Raw genomic sequence first — 8,260 nt, 5'->3', positions numbered from 1 at the left:
ACACCATTTGCCTCATGCAGCACAACACATCTCCTTCACATAGTGTATCAGGCTGTTGATTGTGGCCTGTGGAATGTTGTTGCACTCCTCTTCAATGGCTGTGCAAAGTTGCTGGATATTGGTGGGAACTGGAACATGCTGTCGTACACATCGATACAGAGCATCCCAAACATGCTCAATGGGTGACATGTCTGGTGAGTATATAGAACATGAAAAAAATGGAACATTTTCAGCCTCCAGGAATGGTGTACAGATCCTTGCGACATGGGGCCGTGCGTTATCATGCTGAAACATGGCACGACAATGGGCCTCATGATCTCGTCACGGTATCTCTGCATAAAATGCAATTTTGTTTGTTGTCCACAGCTTATGCCTGCTCGTACTATAACCCCACCGCCACCATGGGGCACTCTGTTCACAACAGCAAACCGCTCGCCTACACAATGCATGGACATGTAGTCTGCGGTTGTTCTCTTAAACCACGTTGGAGGCAGTTTATGGTAGCGAAATTAACATTCTATTCTCTGGCAACAGCTCTGGTGGACATTCCTGCAGTCAGTGTGCCAATTGCACGCTCTTTCAAAACTTGAGACAACTGTGACATTGTGATGTGTGACAAAACAGAACATTTTAGAGTGGCCTTTTATTGTCCCCAGCACAAGGTGCACCTGTGTAATGACCTTGATATTCCACACTTGTCAGGTGGATGGATTATCTTGGCAAAAAGGAAGTGCTTACTATCAGGGATGTAAACAAATTTGTGCAAAAACATTTAGAGAAATTAGCTTTTTGTGCGTATGGAACATTTCTGGCAGAGAGCCTCTGACTTGCATCCCAAATGGCACCCTAAATTTCAAATGGGACCCATAGGGATCTGGACAAAAGAAGTGCACTATATAGGGAACAGACCCCTATGGTCCTGGCTTAAAGAAGTGCACTATATAGGGTATCGGGTCCCCCCCCCCCTCCATCCCACTCTGAGTTAATGTGCATTCCGCAGCCCCATGCCTGTGTGCTCCAGGCCGCAGTTAAGCTGGAGTGTCTGGTGTCCATGACGACATAGAACGCTGCCTGCCCCAGGCCCTGCTAGAGAGAGACGCAGGCCTGCTCCCACTTAGAGCACAGAGTAAAGACAGAGAGAGAAATCATGGAACGCTGCCTGCCCCGGGCCCTGCTGGAGAGACGCAGGCCTGCTCCCACTTAGGGCACAGAGTAAAGGCAGAGAGAGAAATCATGAACAGATTTCAGCTGAGGACAGAGTGAGTAGAAGTCGTGGAGGAGGGGGTTGGGATGGAGGGGAGGGAGGGAGCAGGAATCTCAAGGAAAGGGAAAGCATATCTTAAAAAACAGGTTGGGTGAAGACTTATGTAATACTGTCTCTGTCCCGACCCCTTTAAATACCCTCCTAATAATGTCTCTGCCCCAAACCCTTTAAATATTCTCCTAATACTGTCTCTGTCCCAAACCCTTTAAATACCCTCCTAATACTGTCTCTGTCACAACCCCTTTAAATACCCTCCTAATACTGTCTCTGCCCCAAACCCTTTAAATACCCTCCTAATACTGTTTCTGCCCCAAACCCTTTAAATACCCTCCTAATACTGTCTCTGCCCCAAACCCTTTAATTACCCTCCTAATACTGTCTCTGCCCCAAACCCTTTAAATACCCCCCTAAATACAAACCTCTTAACTGTGTGACCCGTCAAGTGGTTTAATTGAGGAATATTTAATAAAACTGTCATAGAGTTGTATTATGATTCAAGACCAACATGTAATAACTGTAAATTATTATGACATCTCCATATGTGCCCTCTGATCATTCTGTGGAAAAACAAATTCACTTATTCCTAGTATAGAATTATATTCCTCAGATTCAGTACTAATGGGGAGAGTTAAATGGAAGTCTCCTCAGATTCAGTACTAATGGGGAGAGTTAAATGGAAGTCTCCTCAGATTCAGTACTAATGAGGAGAGTTAAATGGAAGTCTCCTCAGATTCAGTACTAATGGGGAGAGTTAAATGGAAGTCTCCTCAGATTCAGTACTAATGGTGAGAGTTAAATGGAAGTCTCCTCAGATTCAGTACTAATGGCGAGAGTTAAATGGAAGTCTCCTCAGATTCAGTACTAATGGGGAGAGTTAAATGGAAGTCTCCTCAGATTCAGTACTAATGGGGAGAGTTAAATGGAAGTCTCCTCAGATTCAGTACTAATGGGGAGAGTTAAATGGAAGTCTCCTCGGATTCAATACTAATGGGGAGAGTTAAATGGAAGTCTCCTCAGATTCAGTACTAATGGGGAGAGTTAAATGGAAGTCTCCTCAGATTCAGTACTAATGGGGAGAGTTAAATGGAAGTCTCCTCAGATTCAATACTAATGGGGAGAGTTAAATGGAAGTCTCCTCAGATTCAGTACTAATGGGGGAGTTAAATGGAAGTCTCCTCAGATTCAGCACTAATGGGGAGAGTTAAATGGAAGTCTCCTCAGATTCAGTACTAATGAGGAGAGTTAAATGGAAGTCTCCTCAGATTCAGTACTAATGGGGAGAGTTAAATGGAAGTCTCCTCAGATTCAGTACTAATGGGGAGAGTTAAATGGAAGTCTCCTCAGATTCAGCACTAATGAGGAGAGTTAAATGGAAGTCTCCTCAGATTCAGTACTAATGGGGAGAGTTAAATGGAAGTCTCCTCAGATTCAGCACTAATGGGGAGAGTTAAATGGAAGTCTCCTCAGATTCAGTACTAATGAGGAGAGTTAAATGGAAGTCTCCTCAGATTCAGTACTAATGAGGAGAGTTAAATGGAAGTCTCCTCAGATTCAGAACTAATGGGGAGAGTTAAATGGAAGTCTCCTCAGATTCAATACTAATGGGGAGAGTTAAATGGAAGTCTCCTCAGATTCAGCACTAATGGGGAGAGTTAAATGGAAGTCTCCTCAGATTCAGTACTAATGGCGAGAGTTACAGTTGAAGTTGGAAGTTTAAACTCAGTTTTTCACAATTCTTGACATTTAATCAGAGTAAAAATTCCTGTCTTATGTCAGTTAGGATCACCACTTTATTTTAAGAATGTGAAATGTCAAAAGTAGTGAGATTTATTTCAGCTTTTATTTATTTCATCACATTGCCAGTGGGTCAGAAGTTTACATACACTCAATTAGAATTTGGTAGCATTGCCTTTAAATTGTTTAACTTGGTTCAAACGTTTTTGGTAGCCTTTCACATGCGTCCCACAATAAGTTGGGTGAATTTTGGCCCATTCCTCCTGACAGAGCTGGTGCAACTGAGTCAGGTTTGTAGGCCTCCTTGCTCGCACACGCTTTTTCAGTTCTGCCCACAAAGTTTCTATGGAATTGAGGTCAGGGCTTTGTATTGGCCACTCCAAGACCTTGACTTTGCTGTCCTTAAGCCATTTTGCCACCACTTTGGATGTATGCTTGGAGTCATTGTCCAGTTGGAAGACCCATTTGCGTCCAAGCTTGAACTTCCTGACTGATGTCTCGAGATGTTGCTTCAATATATCCACATCATTTTCCTGCCTCATGAAGCCATCTATTTTTTGAAGTGCACCAGTCCCTCCTGCAGCAAAGCACCCCCACAACATGATGCTGCCACCCCCGTGCTTCACGGTTGGGATGGTGTTCTCCGGCTTGCAAGCCTCCCCATTTGTCCTCCAAACATAACGATGGTCAATATGGCCAACCACACTCTTTCTGTTTCATCAGACCAGAGGACATTTCTCCAAAAAGTACGATCTTTGTCCCCATGTGCAGTTGCAAACCGTAGTCTCTTTTTTTATTGCGGTTTTGGAGCAGTGGCTTCTTCCTTGCTGAGTGGCCTTTCAGGTTATGTCGATATAGGACTTGTTTTACTGTGGATATAGATACTTTTGTACCTGTTTCCTCCAGCATCTTCACAAGTACCTGTTGTTCTGGGATTGATTTGCACTTTCGCACCAAAGTACGTTCAGCTCTAGGAGACAGAACGCGTCTCCTTCCTGAGCGGAATGACGGCTGCGTGGTCCGTAGTGTTTATACTTGCGTACTATTGTTTGTACAGATGAACGGGGTACCTTCAGGCGTTTGGAAATTGCTCTCAAGGAAGAACCAGACTTGTGGAGGTCTAAAAACATTTGGCTGATTTCTTTAATGTTTCCATGATGTCAAGCAAAGAGGCACTGAATTTGAAGGTAGGCCTTGAAATACATCCACAGGTACTCCTCAATTGACTCAAATGATGTCAGTTTGCCTATCAGAAGCTTCTAAAGCCATGACATCATTTTCTGGAATTTTCAAGCTGTGTAAAGGCACAGTCAACTTAGTGTATGTAAACTTCTGACCCACTTGAATTGTGATACAGTGAATTATAAGTGAAATAATCTGTCTGTTAACAATTGTTGTAAAAATTACTTGTGTCATGCACAAAGTAGATGTCCTAACCAACTTGCCAAAACTATAGTTTGTTAACAAGAAAGTTGTGGAGTGGTTGAAAAATGAGTTTTAATGACCCCAACCTAAGTGTATGTAAACTTCCGACTTCAACTGTAAATGGAAGTCTTCCATACTTTCCTCTGACATGACCACATACTTGTTTAATTTGTTACAAGTCACACCCTGTTCAGTTAGGTGACTGAGACAAACAAAGACGGCCATTGATTATCTCCAGAATAAACTACCACAGAGCAGGTAGCTGCTTGCTTTTCCGTTCGGGTAGGACAGAAACCACTGTTCTTGTCAGAGCATGTAACACAACAAGCTCAGAGAGCACCGTTTGACTCTCACTCACACCTTCAAAAGCAATTTATTATATGAAACGACGTCTTAGAAAAACACACACCATGACATTGGAATATAGACAAGAATAAGTGATTGATTGTTCCATAACGATAATGTTCTGGATAGCCAGCCACACCAGAAACCATGATAGGAGAAAGGCAGTGACGAGCAACGCTGATAGTACTTCACTGATTTGAGGCCTCTCAATGTCTTTAAGATGGAGAAGCTGAGAGAGAGAGAGAGACATGCATCCTCAGTCAAAGATGTTTGCGATTGCCCCTTCACGCTTGAAAACCTTGCTAACACTATATTACAATGAATCTATGATCAAATATTTACAAAGGTCTTAAAATTCACAACTGATTGTTAATATGAACAGAATGCCTTTATTTCATAGTTGTAAAGAATATTCTACAGAGTATTTCATTCCCATGCCTGTTCAGTTAGTTACGGTCAGCTGTTGTGCATCCTCCTCACATTGCTGCAAAACAAATCAGGGAAGAGAGTGGATCCTTCTGACATTGCTGCAAATAAATACCCATTCCTAGAACGCTTGGGCAGATTATACACAAGTATGGTAAAATATATATATATACTGGAAGAATGGGGGATATACTGTACATTTCCAATAGAGGATGAACCAGCTCAACGAGCCAGCAACAACACTTCCACTATCCTCTTCAGTTCAAAGGTCTGAGGCATTATGTGGCAGGCAAGAGTACCTCCTGGCATGCCATGCCATCCCACTGGGCGAGAAGGGAGGGCTGTTTGCCCCATCCATCCTCTCCTATGTCCACAGGGTCATATTCATTAGTACACACCGCAGCAGTATGTTTCGCAACGGAAAACAAACATTTCTTATTGGTTCAAGTTCAGGTCGTCACTCCCTGATTCAGTCCGTTTTCTTGCGTTTGGTTCCTAATGAATGCCACCCAGTCTTATCAGGCTCATGAGGAAGGCTCTGTGGCACCCTACATAGTGCACTACTTTTGACCTTTAGCTTACCAGTAGTGCACTATATAGGGAATAAGGGTGCCATTTGGGACCAACCATGGCTCCTTCCTCAGACCACAGACACCCCCTGGGCAGGGCAGGTGAGGCGGCGGCTACGTCGGGCCCTCTCGATGCGGGCCAGCGCCGAGCACAGAAGCCCCAGAGTGGAGCCCTCCTGCTGAGCCCAGTTGGAAGGAGGGTGTGTACAGGGGCCTCGCCGTGCCCAAACAGGTCCATCTGCTCGGGCTCGTGGCCCAGCGCGGCCCCCAGGGTCCTCCAGGAGCCTCTGCGGCCCCCGCTCCCCTCCTGGAGCAGACGCTCCACCTCCCTCCTGTCTGTGGGGGGGGCAGGTTGATGTACAGACCCCGGCCGTCCTGCTTACTGTCCCTCTTACTACTGGGGTAGAATACACAACAGACACAGATCGTCACAAGTCCATTCAACAGTTGTAATAGATGAGAAAAGCCAATAAGAAAAAAGACGTCTAAGTTGTTCTGGATAAGAGTGTCTGATAAATGCTAAATGTGCTCTACATTGAGAGAGATTAGAACATGTATTTATTTAGGGCTTCTGTTCTCACTCAGGTAACAGTGTAGTGCAGTGAGGTTAATTGTGGTGTAGTCGTGGCTGTTTGTTTGTTACCTTTACTTGGTTGGCCCTCCTGCAGGCTGTGTGAGTCCAGGAACACGCCGCTGTCACTGTGGAGTTTTTCTCCTTCAGGACACGTCCCCAGCTCTGCAGCGCGTGCTTTACTCAACGCCTGCTTCTGCTTATACGACGTCCAGCTGACGAGACATGGCAGGAAACACTTTTACACTGTTTACTACACATAACAACAGGATCACTTTATCACAACCTACAACGGAAATACATGACGCCAATCCAAAGGTTTGCAAACAATTCTCCACCCCCGTCATGCATTGAACAACTCTCTCCAGCCAATGCTCACACCAATGCAGTGCTTCAAGATGCAGCCAATGAGACGGCAGCGTGTCTCCTGTCAACTCACCACTTGTAGGCCACGTAGAGCAGCAGGCCCAGCACCACAGCAGCCAGAACAGATACGTAGACCAGGATGTGGTTGCTGCTCCCATCATCCTGAGGGGTGAACCCGGGGGCCCTGGGGCTGCTCCTCCTCCAGGGGCAGGGCTGGCCTCCTCTCCATCCTTCACCAACCCAGGCAGGCGAGGAGCGGCCAGAGGGCCGTCAGACTCAGGGGGACGAGACAGGATGTGGAGCTTCTTATCTGTTGGTTGGAGAGAGATGGGAGACTGTTGATTAGAGAACCACTGAACCATGGAGGAAACACTAAGGATAGAAGGGGGCCACTTGACATATCTGCCCTGTCCTTATCCCCGTCTCTGCATGTCTGCCCTGTCCCTATCCCCGTCTCTGCATGTCTGCCCTGTCCCTATCCCCGTCTCTGCATGTCTGCCCTGTCCCTATCCCCGTCTCTGCATGTCTGCCCTGTCCTTATCCCCGTCTCAGCATGTCTGCCCTGTCCCTATCCCCGTCTCAGCATGTCTGCCCTGTCCCTATCCCCGTCTCAACATGTCTGCCCTGTCCCTATCCCCCCGTCTCTGCATGTCTGCCCTGTCCCTATCCCCCGTCTCAGCATGTCTGCCCTGTCCCTATCCCCCGCTCTGCATGTCTGCCCTGTCCCTATCCTTCGTCTCTGCATGTCTGCCCTGTCCCTATCCCCGTCTCAACATGTCTGCCCTGTCCCTATCCCCCGTCTCAGCATGTCTGCCCTGTCCCTATCCCCGTCTCAGCATGTCTGCCCTGTCCTTATCCCCCGTCTCAACATGTCTGCCCTGTCCCTATCCCGTCTCAACTTGTCTGCCCTGTCCCTATCCCGTCTCAACATGTCTGCCCTGTCCCTATCCCCGCCTCAACATGTCTGCCCTGTCCCTATCCCCGTCTCAACATGTCTGCCCTGTCCCTATCCCCGTCTCAGCATGTCTGCCCTGTCCCTATCCCCGTCTCAGCATGTCTGCCCTGTCCTTATCCCCGTCTCAACATGTCTGCCCTGTCCCTATCCCCGTCTCTGCATGTCTGCCCTGTCCCTATCCCTGTCTCAGCATGTCTGCCCTGTCCCTATCCCTGTCTCAACATGTCTGCCCTGTCCCTATCCCCGTCTCAACATGTCTGCCCTGTCCCTATCCCCGTCTCAACATGTCTGCCCTGTCCCTATCCCCGTCTCTGCATGTCTGCCCTGTCCCTATCCCCGTCTCTGCATGTCTGCCCTGTCCCTATCCCCGTCTCAGCATGTCTGCCCTGTCCTTATCCCCGTCTCAACATGTCTGCCCTGTCCCTATCCCCGTCTTCTGCATGTCTGCCCTGTCCCTATCCCCGTCTCTGCATGTCTGCCCTGTCCCTATCCCCGTCTCTGCATGTCTGCCCTGTCCCTATCCCCGTCTCTGCATGTCTGCCCTGTCCTTATCCCCGTCTCAGCATGTCTGCCCTGTCCCTATCCCCGTCTCTGCATGTCTGCCC

General features: G+C 47.3%; 1 pseudogene; it reads right to left on the bottom strand.

Annotated features, from left to right (window-relative positions):
• Positions 1-5,834: 5,834 nt before the first annotated feature.
• Positions 5,835-7,150, bottom strand: LOC135538501 (death domain-containing membrane protein NRADD-like; annotated as a pseudogene).
• Positions 7,151-8,260: the final 1,110 nt, after the last annotated feature.

This window comes from Oncorhynchus masou, unplaced genomic scaffold (genome assembly GCF_036934945.1).
Source record: "Oncorhynchus masou masou isolate Uvic2021 unplaced genomic scaffold, UVic_Omas_1.1 unplaced_scaffold_9731, whole genome shotgun sequence".
In the NCBI taxonomy this organism is placed as follows: Eukaryota; Metazoa; Chordata; class Actinopteri; order Salmoniformes; family Salmonidae; genus Oncorhynchus; species Oncorhynchus masou.
The sequence above is the reverse complement of the archived record's forward strand: the minus strand, read 5'-3'. Positions and strand labels throughout refer to the sequence as shown.